Source organism: Sorex fumeus, unplaced genomic scaffold (genome assembly GCF_029834395.1).
Source record: "Sorex fumeus unplaced genomic scaffold, SorFum_2.1 ptg000014l, whole genome shotgun sequence".
Classification (NCBI taxonomy): Eukaryota; Metazoa; Chordata; class Mammalia; order Eulipotyphla; family Soricidae; genus Sorex; species Sorex fumeus.
Genome location: NW_026606071.1, coordinates 24,018,548 through 24,027,365, shown reverse-complemented (window position 1 = coordinate 24,027,365; position 8,818 = coordinate 24,018,548). Strand labels below are relative to the sequence as shown.

The window sequence follows — 8,818 nt, the reverse complement described above, 5'->3', positions numbered from 1 at the left end:
AATTTGTCACAATATTTGTTTTGTTTATCTGTTTTCTGTATGTACTCTTCCTGTATCCCAATTTATATTTAAGGGCCATACCTAGAGGTGCTAAGGGGCTAGCTGACTGTGATTCAGGGATCACACATTATGCCAGTAATTTGAACTAGGATCTCTGGGGCCTTAGCTAGGCAAGTGCCTTGTTTCTGATATTATGCCTTCAGTCACTTAATACATATATGTATATATATATGAAATATATATATGCATATATATATTTTTTGGTTTTGTGTGCCACACCCAACAGGCTTACTTCTGGCGCTGTGCTCAGGGATCACTCTTGGTGGGCTTGGGGAACCATATGGGTTGCTGGGGATTAATAAGACCTTAAGACAGGACACCGAAATCTTAGCTAAACTTGAAATTCTTTTCTGCAGACTGTCAACTATCTAGGTATTTAAAACTATCTAAGGGAAAAATGAAAATCGATGGTCTGTACTTCTGTTTTAATGCAGTCATTAGGTCCACAATAATCACCTTCCACCTTTTCTGCACTGACTCCAAATAGTAACTCATGCAATTAAGTCCACAGTCTTGGTAGTGTTTAGAAACAAAACAAACCAAAACAGTACTCCCTGACCTTGAGCGGTGATGCCCTTAAAATGTTCACTGGAAAGCAACCAACAGAACAGCTGCGCTTTATATAGCACTTACTATGTGCTGGAGGCTGGTCCTGTACCTTATATGCATTAGAACATTTTTTTTTAAAGGCCACAAACCCAGACATGATCATTATCCCTATTTTACAAATGAACCAAAGAGGAGAGGTTAAGTAGCATAAGTTATTAAATGAATGAATAAAATTCACTGCAGGCTCAGAGTGATATTAAAGGGTATCAAAGACAAGATTTTGTTCCTTTTTGGGGGGTGGGTGGGTGGGATGGGGGTGGAGCACATCTGGTAGTGCCCTGAGGCAACTGCTCATGGTGGGGGTCACTTTCTGTTGCACTTGGGGTTTGAACCAAAAGGTTCATAAGAAGTGTGAGGGATTGAACTCCTACATACAAAGCATGTGCACCAGCCCTTGGAGCTGTCTCCGGAGTCCAGGGGCAGGATTTTGACGAGACATCAAAGGGGAGTGGGACTTAACCGCTGAGCTAAGAAGGGAGGATATCAAGGCAGGAAAGACCATGGCTTGCTTCTGTAGACAAAAAGGGCATCGCCCTGATGAAGACTTTTATCTGCTGCCGACCCCCATCTCATCTTGCTTTGCTCCAAGAATGAAATAAAAAAAAAAGTCAAGGAAATGGCTCAAAGGGCTGAGCACATCTTTGTGTGCAGGGGTCTGGGGTCCAATACCCATGACTGCATGGTCCCTTGCACACTACCCAGAAAGCAGCTCTTGAGCAACACCTGATATACCCCTAAATAAAAGAATATAATACAGATGTTTACCATAAAATCATGTTGCACTCAGATATACATAAAAGAAACACCAGAGACTGGAGAGAGAGTACAGGGATTAAGCCACTTGCTTTGCACAGGACTGACCTGGTCCCTCAAGCCCTGCTAGGAGTGATGTCTAAGCGTGCGCAAAACCAAACCGAACAAGAGATAATTCAAAGAATTTAACATACACCGATCATATGGAGGTCCTAAATTCAGTTCAAGACACTGAAACCACCCCTGCCCCCAATGAGGGCCCTTCCTCCAAGAAAATAAAAAGGAAAGAAAGAAGGAAAGAGGGAAGAAAGAAGGAAAGAGGGAAGAAAGAAGGAAAGAGGGAAGAACGGAAAGAAGGAAGAGAGGAAGGCGGGAAGAAAAGGAAGGAAGGAAGGAAAGAAGAAAGGAAAAAAGGAAAGAAGAAAAAAAGGAAGGGAAAAAGGAAGGAAGGAAGGAGAGCGCAGTAGTTCAGGAGCTGGAGAGAAAGCTCAGAGTTCAAGGGGCTGCAGCCTGAAGGATGCTATAATCCAGTCCCTGGCTCCTCATGATTCTCTGAGCACTGCTTGGTGTGGCCCCAGACCAAAATCAACAAACAAAACTCAGGAGCCAAGAGTCCTCCCTAAAGGCTAATGTGGATGATGTCACCTTGGCTTCCTGCAGCACAAGAAGGGCAATGCAAAGGCCCCAGGGACGTGCCTGGTCCCTGTTGCTGCCCTAGATATGCTGGCTTGCTATCATTCGCTTCTTGAATAAAACCAAACTCTCTTGGTTTCTGGCTCGGTATCAAGTAGTAGTAATTTGCAGGTCTGAGTGTCCCTGGGTTAGGTTTGCCCTTGGGATTACCATGACAGGCTGATTTTGACTGTAAATGAAACCAGAGAAACTTCATACTCAGGGACAGAAGAGAACGCTCCACAGCCTAAATGCATGTGCTTTTAAGGGTTGCTCCTGAGCACCACCCCGGAACACGGTGGCTGGGAGCAAACCCCAAGCATCAAGCAGGGTATAGGCCCAATACAAAAACAAAAAAACAAAAAACAAAACCCAAGTACAACCCTAATAGCCCAGAAATTTCATCCTTGGTCTAAAAGTATAACATGAATGTTTGTCAAATACAGTGCCAATTTCCAAAGGACACAGCTTAGTGGTGGAGAACATCCATGCCTCATAAATGTGAGGCCCGGGATTCAATTCTTGGGACCACCCTCAAGCCCCCCTCCTCTTCTCCACTCCTCGACTCCCTACCCCTCATTCTTCAGGGCCCAGGAGCCACAATCTTTGTTTTAACAGCAACATTACCACCAACAAATGTTTCCAAAACAGAAATGCTTCAAAAGAATTAAACTGTGTCCATGGTCATCCTGAAAGTGACTGGAAAGCTTTCTGGAAATATGCCCACCTTATTCACACCCTTTGACCTCCTTGAGAGTTGTGGCACTAGCTAGGCCTCTTGGTACAAGTGCTGTCTGCTTTGGGCAACACTGGGAAAGGCATCTGTATGATTGGGAAAGGTCTCTGAATCCACAGCCCTGCTGGGCCAGCACCCCCTCGGCCAGCACCTCCCCCCACCTCCAGTAAATGTGTCTAGCCATGTCTACTGTCAGCATCTTTTTCAACACTTGGTGAGTCTGTCAGCAAAGATTTGTCAGTAAAGGCATGGCTTCTTTATTGCTTAAAGACATGTATATATTAAAGATGAATAAATCTTTCACTTCCTATCCACAATTTATGAATGAGGCTTTTTTCTTTTCTGGGGGGGGGGGCGGGGATTCCTGGCAGTGCTCAGGGTTTATTCCTGGCTTTGCGCTTAGGGGGTCACTCCTGGTATCCTCAGGGGACCAGAAAGGGTGCTTGGGAACGAATGCAGGTCAGACGTCTGCAAAGCAAGCATCTTACCTGCTATACTCTCTGGCTCCTGGCTGAGATCTTGGCCGGGGTGGGGAGGGGGGAGAACCATACCCAGCAATGCTCAGGGGTTACTCCTAGCTCTGCACTCAGGAATTACTCCTGGTGGGCTTGGAGGACCATATGGGTTGCTGGGAATTGAATTCGGGTCAGCCAAGTGGAAGGCACTACCTACCCACTGTACTGTCTCTCCAGCCCCTAGAATAGAATGAAGTTTTTTAAGGATCTAAATTATCTTCTGGGGGCTGGAGTGATAGTACAGAGGTTAGGGTACTTGCCTTGTACATGGCCAACCAGGGTCTGACCCCTGGCACCCCATGTGGTTCTTTGAGCCTGCCAGGAATAACTCCGGAGCACAGAGCCAGGAGTAAGCCCTGAACACTGCCAGTGTCCAAAAACAAACAAAAATGATCTTCTTGGTGATTTGACTAAGGTGTTCACAAGTAGATGTTTCATTTTTGCTGCCACTGCAGTGCTGGGGCTGGGGGGTCCAGAGTACTAGTGACTGACCCTGGGCCTCATACATGCAAGGTATGTACTATACTACTGAACCACTAATTCCCGCCCAATTTTTATTGCTGGGTCACATCCAGCGGTGGGGCCTACTTCTGTTTCAAGGGCTGGGAAGGATGGTCATGGTCATTCCTGGTGGTGCTTTGAGGAACAAGCAGGGTTGAGACTAAGCAGGGCTAGGTCTCCTGCACACAAACCTGTGTAACCCAGCTAGTTTAACTTGCCCTCTGCCCTCCCTCCAAATTTTGCAAAGTTACAATAAGAGAAGCTAGACTAAAGATTGTAGTAACAGTAAAATGTTACAGTGTTTCCAATTACCATTGGAAGGCCAAACAAGCTACTTGTGAAACTAAGGTTTAAGAATAAATAGAAGATATTGTTGCTACAAGCAGTACCCAGTAAAACTCAGGCATTCATGACTGCAGGTTACTCAGTCACATATTGATTAGAGTTATAAAAAATATAACTTCATAACTACAGGTAATATTTCTAATGATGCTAGTGCTTTACAATGTAGAGTTCATTTTCAGGATCAACAAGAAGTCTTTCTGAATCACAGTGCTTTGTAACCAACAAAAACGTATACTGACTTATTTACATTCCTCACAACAATAGACTAAGGCGCTAGACTTCATGGTGCTGAAACAAGCCACTGGTTGCCACTATTGCCACACAAGAGTTCCAAATGCTGGCCCAAGTCTACTTCTGGCCCAGAGTAGAGCATAGGAACGTAACTGTGTGGACATAAGAACACTGAGCTGAGGTGGCACCTCAGAAACTCCCAAGCAGGAGGAAGATTTGAATTCTTACTGGAAAACTCGGTGTTCTTGAAGATCTCCCTGAAGGCCAAGACAGTATCAACTGTATTTGAAAGAAGAAAAAGAGAGAGAAGAAGGGAAGCAAAATCGCTCTTTGGGCGAAGAGAGTAAATAACAGCACAAACATAAAAGTTCCCAGCCAGGTTACCAAGATGCTTTAGGTACCCAGAAACATAAACCAAACTGAACAGGGGGAATCTTATTGGGCAAGTTCGATCTGATTAAGGTTAGTTATGTGGCTTTGTTAACATCAACAGTCTATAGAAAGTAGAGAGGCAGGTTAGCACCGACAGGTTCTAGAAACTATCGAAAAATAGTACTTGATATAAATACAATTTTTTGGTATGTTTCTTGATCACACCCTGTGGGGCTCAGGGGTTACTCCTGGCTCAGTGCTCAGGGGACATGAGGTACCACAGATCACACCCCGGCCTCCTGCATGTAAAGCATATGTGCTAGCATATTAAAGTTATCTCTACAGCCTGTGAATCTGTATTATTAACTGAAATTAATAATTTGCTCGAGCGGGCCCAGTAACGTCTCCATTGGAGACTTTGTTGTTACTGTGTTTGGCATATCGAATACGTCACGGGGAGCTTACCAGGCTCTGCCGTGCGGGCAAGATACTCTCAGTAGCTTGCCAGGCTCTCCGAGAGGGGCGGTGGAATCGAACTCGGGTCGGCCATGTTGGCTGCGTGCAAGGCAAATGCCCTACCCAACGAAAATCATCAAGTTCGCAAATTTAGTGGAATTTCATCTGACAATTCAGCTCAGCTGGTGGATAAACATGGATGAGAGACAACTTAAGAGTCAAACTTTTATCAAGAGAGGGGTAGGGACGCTCAAGTTCTGCACCATATCCCTATCCCCTGTTAGAGCTATGCAGACAAGGTTCTTTACTCACAAAAAGGATTTCATGAAAGAGTGCAGCAGAAGCAAACACATCTCAATTAGTTGAAAAACTCAAAGCAAATCTATAAAAGCCATGTTAAATGGAACAAGTTGTCCAAAACATGTTTTTGACTTGAGATCTACATTAAAGGAAGTAATTTCCGTGTAACAATGTATCTGATCTTTCCAAGTGAAAAGAAATTGTCAAGGGGCGTGGACAGAGTATGGAGTTGGGGCTAAGAAACTTGGCTCCACTTATGGTCCCAGAGGACCATCAAGAATGAGCCTGACCACAGAGCAGGAGGAACCCCCAAACACCAGAGGATGTGATTCCAAAGCCCAATTTTCCCACACCCCCACCCCCAAAAAGAGAAGCTGCAAACAGTACCCGACTTTATAACTAAAACTTTCGGCATAATAAGAAGTTGATTTTACTTAAATGTCTTAAAGACTTTTTTATATAAAGAGAAAGGAGTCAAAAGACAAACACAAAATGAAACCTATTTGGTTTAAATTTGAAAGATAGGGGCCTGAGTAATAGTAGAAAGGGTAGGGTACTTGCCTTGCATGAGGCTCACCCTGGTTCTGTCCCCAACATTCCGTATAGTTTTAGAGCACGGTCAGGAGTAGTTCTTGAGTGCATAGCCAGGAGTAACCCCCTTAGCACTGCCAGGGGTGTCCCCCAAACAAAACAAATTTAGATGATAAAGAGGGAAACTTCCATGAAAATCAGAAATATCTGAAACATGCATTATTTGAAATCATGTTACAGTTTGGTCAGATTTCAAAGGTCAGAAAAGAAACATCTTAAACTGGCATGAGTTTTCTGAAAGCTTTGTAATCTGGGAGTTTTAAGTGAAAGTTAAGAATTCTGAATTTGTTTTGTTTTTGTGGGCCACATCTGGCTGTGCTCAGGGCTTATTCCTGGCTCTGCTCTTACCTATCAGTTCTATTGGGTTTAGGGTACCATACGGGGTGCCAGGGATCGAACATGGGTCCGCCATGTACAAGGCAAGATACAGACATTACTCGCTGTTCTATCTTTCAGCTCTGTGTTCTACTGATTTAAAACATAAACATGACACATTCACATATTCATTCTCACCGTGTGAGCCCATGTGTGGCAGAAAAGCAACTTCCATTTTAAGATTCATTTCATCATTCTCTGTTGCCCATACACAACTATCCTTTGGTCATTTCCTCGAATTCGCTCTGGTTTCACACATAAACAGAAAAACATCATGGCAAACTCCAGTGAAAGTTCTATCAGTTGTTGCTAGTGGCTAGCATCCTGTCTGACTTTGCTCTGGCCTCGGCCGGGCACAGAACTTGATGCCACTAATAGTCTCAGATGTGCTCATTAAAATGCTCACGAAACCACCACCATGGATTAAAAAGTCATTACACCCACAAGCACACTGAAAGTTCTAAACCAATAACACTTCAACTAAAATGAAATCCTACATTTCTTAATGTTGTAACACAAAAGAGTTGATAGCAACATGCATCCATGATCACCACCTGAAAAACTAAATAAATGTCGAGAAGATTCAGGTACATTCTTATTCTGGAATTCCCTGCATCCCAATCTGGGATGTGTATTTCCTCTTTAACTTTATGGCATTTCTCTCTGTTTCTGTCTGTCTGTCTGCCTGTCTCTCTCTCTCTCTCTCACACTCACCCCACTCCAAAGCAACACAATTTTATTTCAAAACAATGCTTTTAAAGATTCATTACCTGGGTACAATTCTTAATAAGCAAACTTATACAAAAATTCTAAAGCTGTCTTAAAACACGAATGCCAGTTGTGCCGGCTGTAGAGTAACCCTTCTTCCTGGGCAGACCATAAGGGAATAAAGATTATTTCCAGAAACATGGTCAACTATACTCAACTTGTATTTGACCCCGCAGTCATCTGTCCTTATTTGCCCTGTGAAAAATAAACAGCTATATCATGCCTTTCTGGACACTCAGTAGGTTTTATTTACAATGCTTTTAAGACAGGAGACAAAAGACATCCCTTTACAATTCTTTTTTGGCAATCTGTTTTGAGAGGAATAGGACACACACATTCATATACAAACATAAAAACCTCCCTATAAAAACATACAAAACAAGTAGACAAATACAGCCTCCTTAAGTACAAACTCATAAACTGACCATCAGCCCCGACACAGAACTTAGCGCTGCAATGAAGAAAAAAATCATCATTAGCCTGAAAGAAGAAAAAAAAGAAAAGGCAACCCCCCCCCCCCCCACACACACACACTATCACCAACACAGAAACCGAGGCAAAGAGAAAAAGAGCAAAATAATAATCACCGGAAAAACCTGTGTCTTGTAAAGATTTCTTCCCATCAGAAGATGCAGAAACATTTTTCCCCCCTGGTGCCAATAATGCAAATGGTCTTTCAGGCACCCCCAAGATGCTTCCTCGCTCTTGCACCCCGCCAGGCGCCGGTGTGGACGTCCCGGTTGGACTTTTCCCCCAAGATGAGAAGTCGAAATGTGTACTTTCTCGGGCAGGGGTGCACTTTTCCCCCCGGCCCCCCTCTCCTCTGCCTCCAAGATGGTAGGAAAGTTGTCGTTTCCGAGGGCAGAGGAGCTGCTCTCTGGTGTTATGTCCTCGCGGTGCCTGTAGTGGTGCTGTAGGAGGCTGCTGCCTCTTCTAGTGCAGCCCCGGCAGCCCTGCCTTCTTGGCTGGAGAGTATATTCAGGGATTTCCCCTTAATAATCACCGACCCCGGGAGCACTTTTGAGTTTCCAAAATAAAAATATGATCCTCACCCCTCTTGCTTGACCGGGAAAGGCTCTCGCCGGAGCCCGGGGGGGTGGAAAGCAAGTTAGCCGCGGCAAGCCGAGAGCTTCCTAGTCCACTGGCAGCGCCTCTCACTCTGATCTGTCAGCCAGGCCGAGGGAAAAGGGGGGAAGGAGGAGAGAGGAAAAAAAAAAAAAGCGGCTGAAAGGTAAGCAGAGGCGGCCCCCAGGCCCGGCCCACATCCCCGGGCTCCCGTAGGGCGGCGGGCTGGGCCGCGCAGGCAGGGCGGGCGGCGAGCGCGCTTACGTGAGGCCGGGGATTCGCCGGCCCGCGCCAGGCCCCGGGCGGAGAATGAAAGGGTGAGAGGGGCCGGCGCCCGGGGTGGCGGGGGGCCGGGGGGCCTCGGGGGCCTCGGGGGGCGCCCGCGGGCGGCCGCGGCGGGGCGGGGAGCGGGGTGGCGGGGTGGCGGGATAGGGGGGGGGTCCCGCCCGGGCCGGAGCGAGGCGGACGG

General features: G+C 45.7%; 1 protein-coding gene across 2 annotated transcripts in view; it reads left to right on the top strand.

Moving 5' to 3' along the window:
- Window positions 1-8,484: 8,484 nt before the first annotated feature.
- Window positions 8,485-8,818, top strand: part of INO80D (INO80 complex subunit D) — a 72,774-nt gene continuing 72,440 nt past the window's right edge. For both annotated transcript variants that reach the window (XM_056111640.1, XM_056111639.1), the window contains exon 1: window positions 8,485-8,666. The gene's annotated coding sequence lies outside the window, so the exon portion shown is untranslated. The remainder of the gene's footprint in view (window positions 8,667-8,818) is intronic.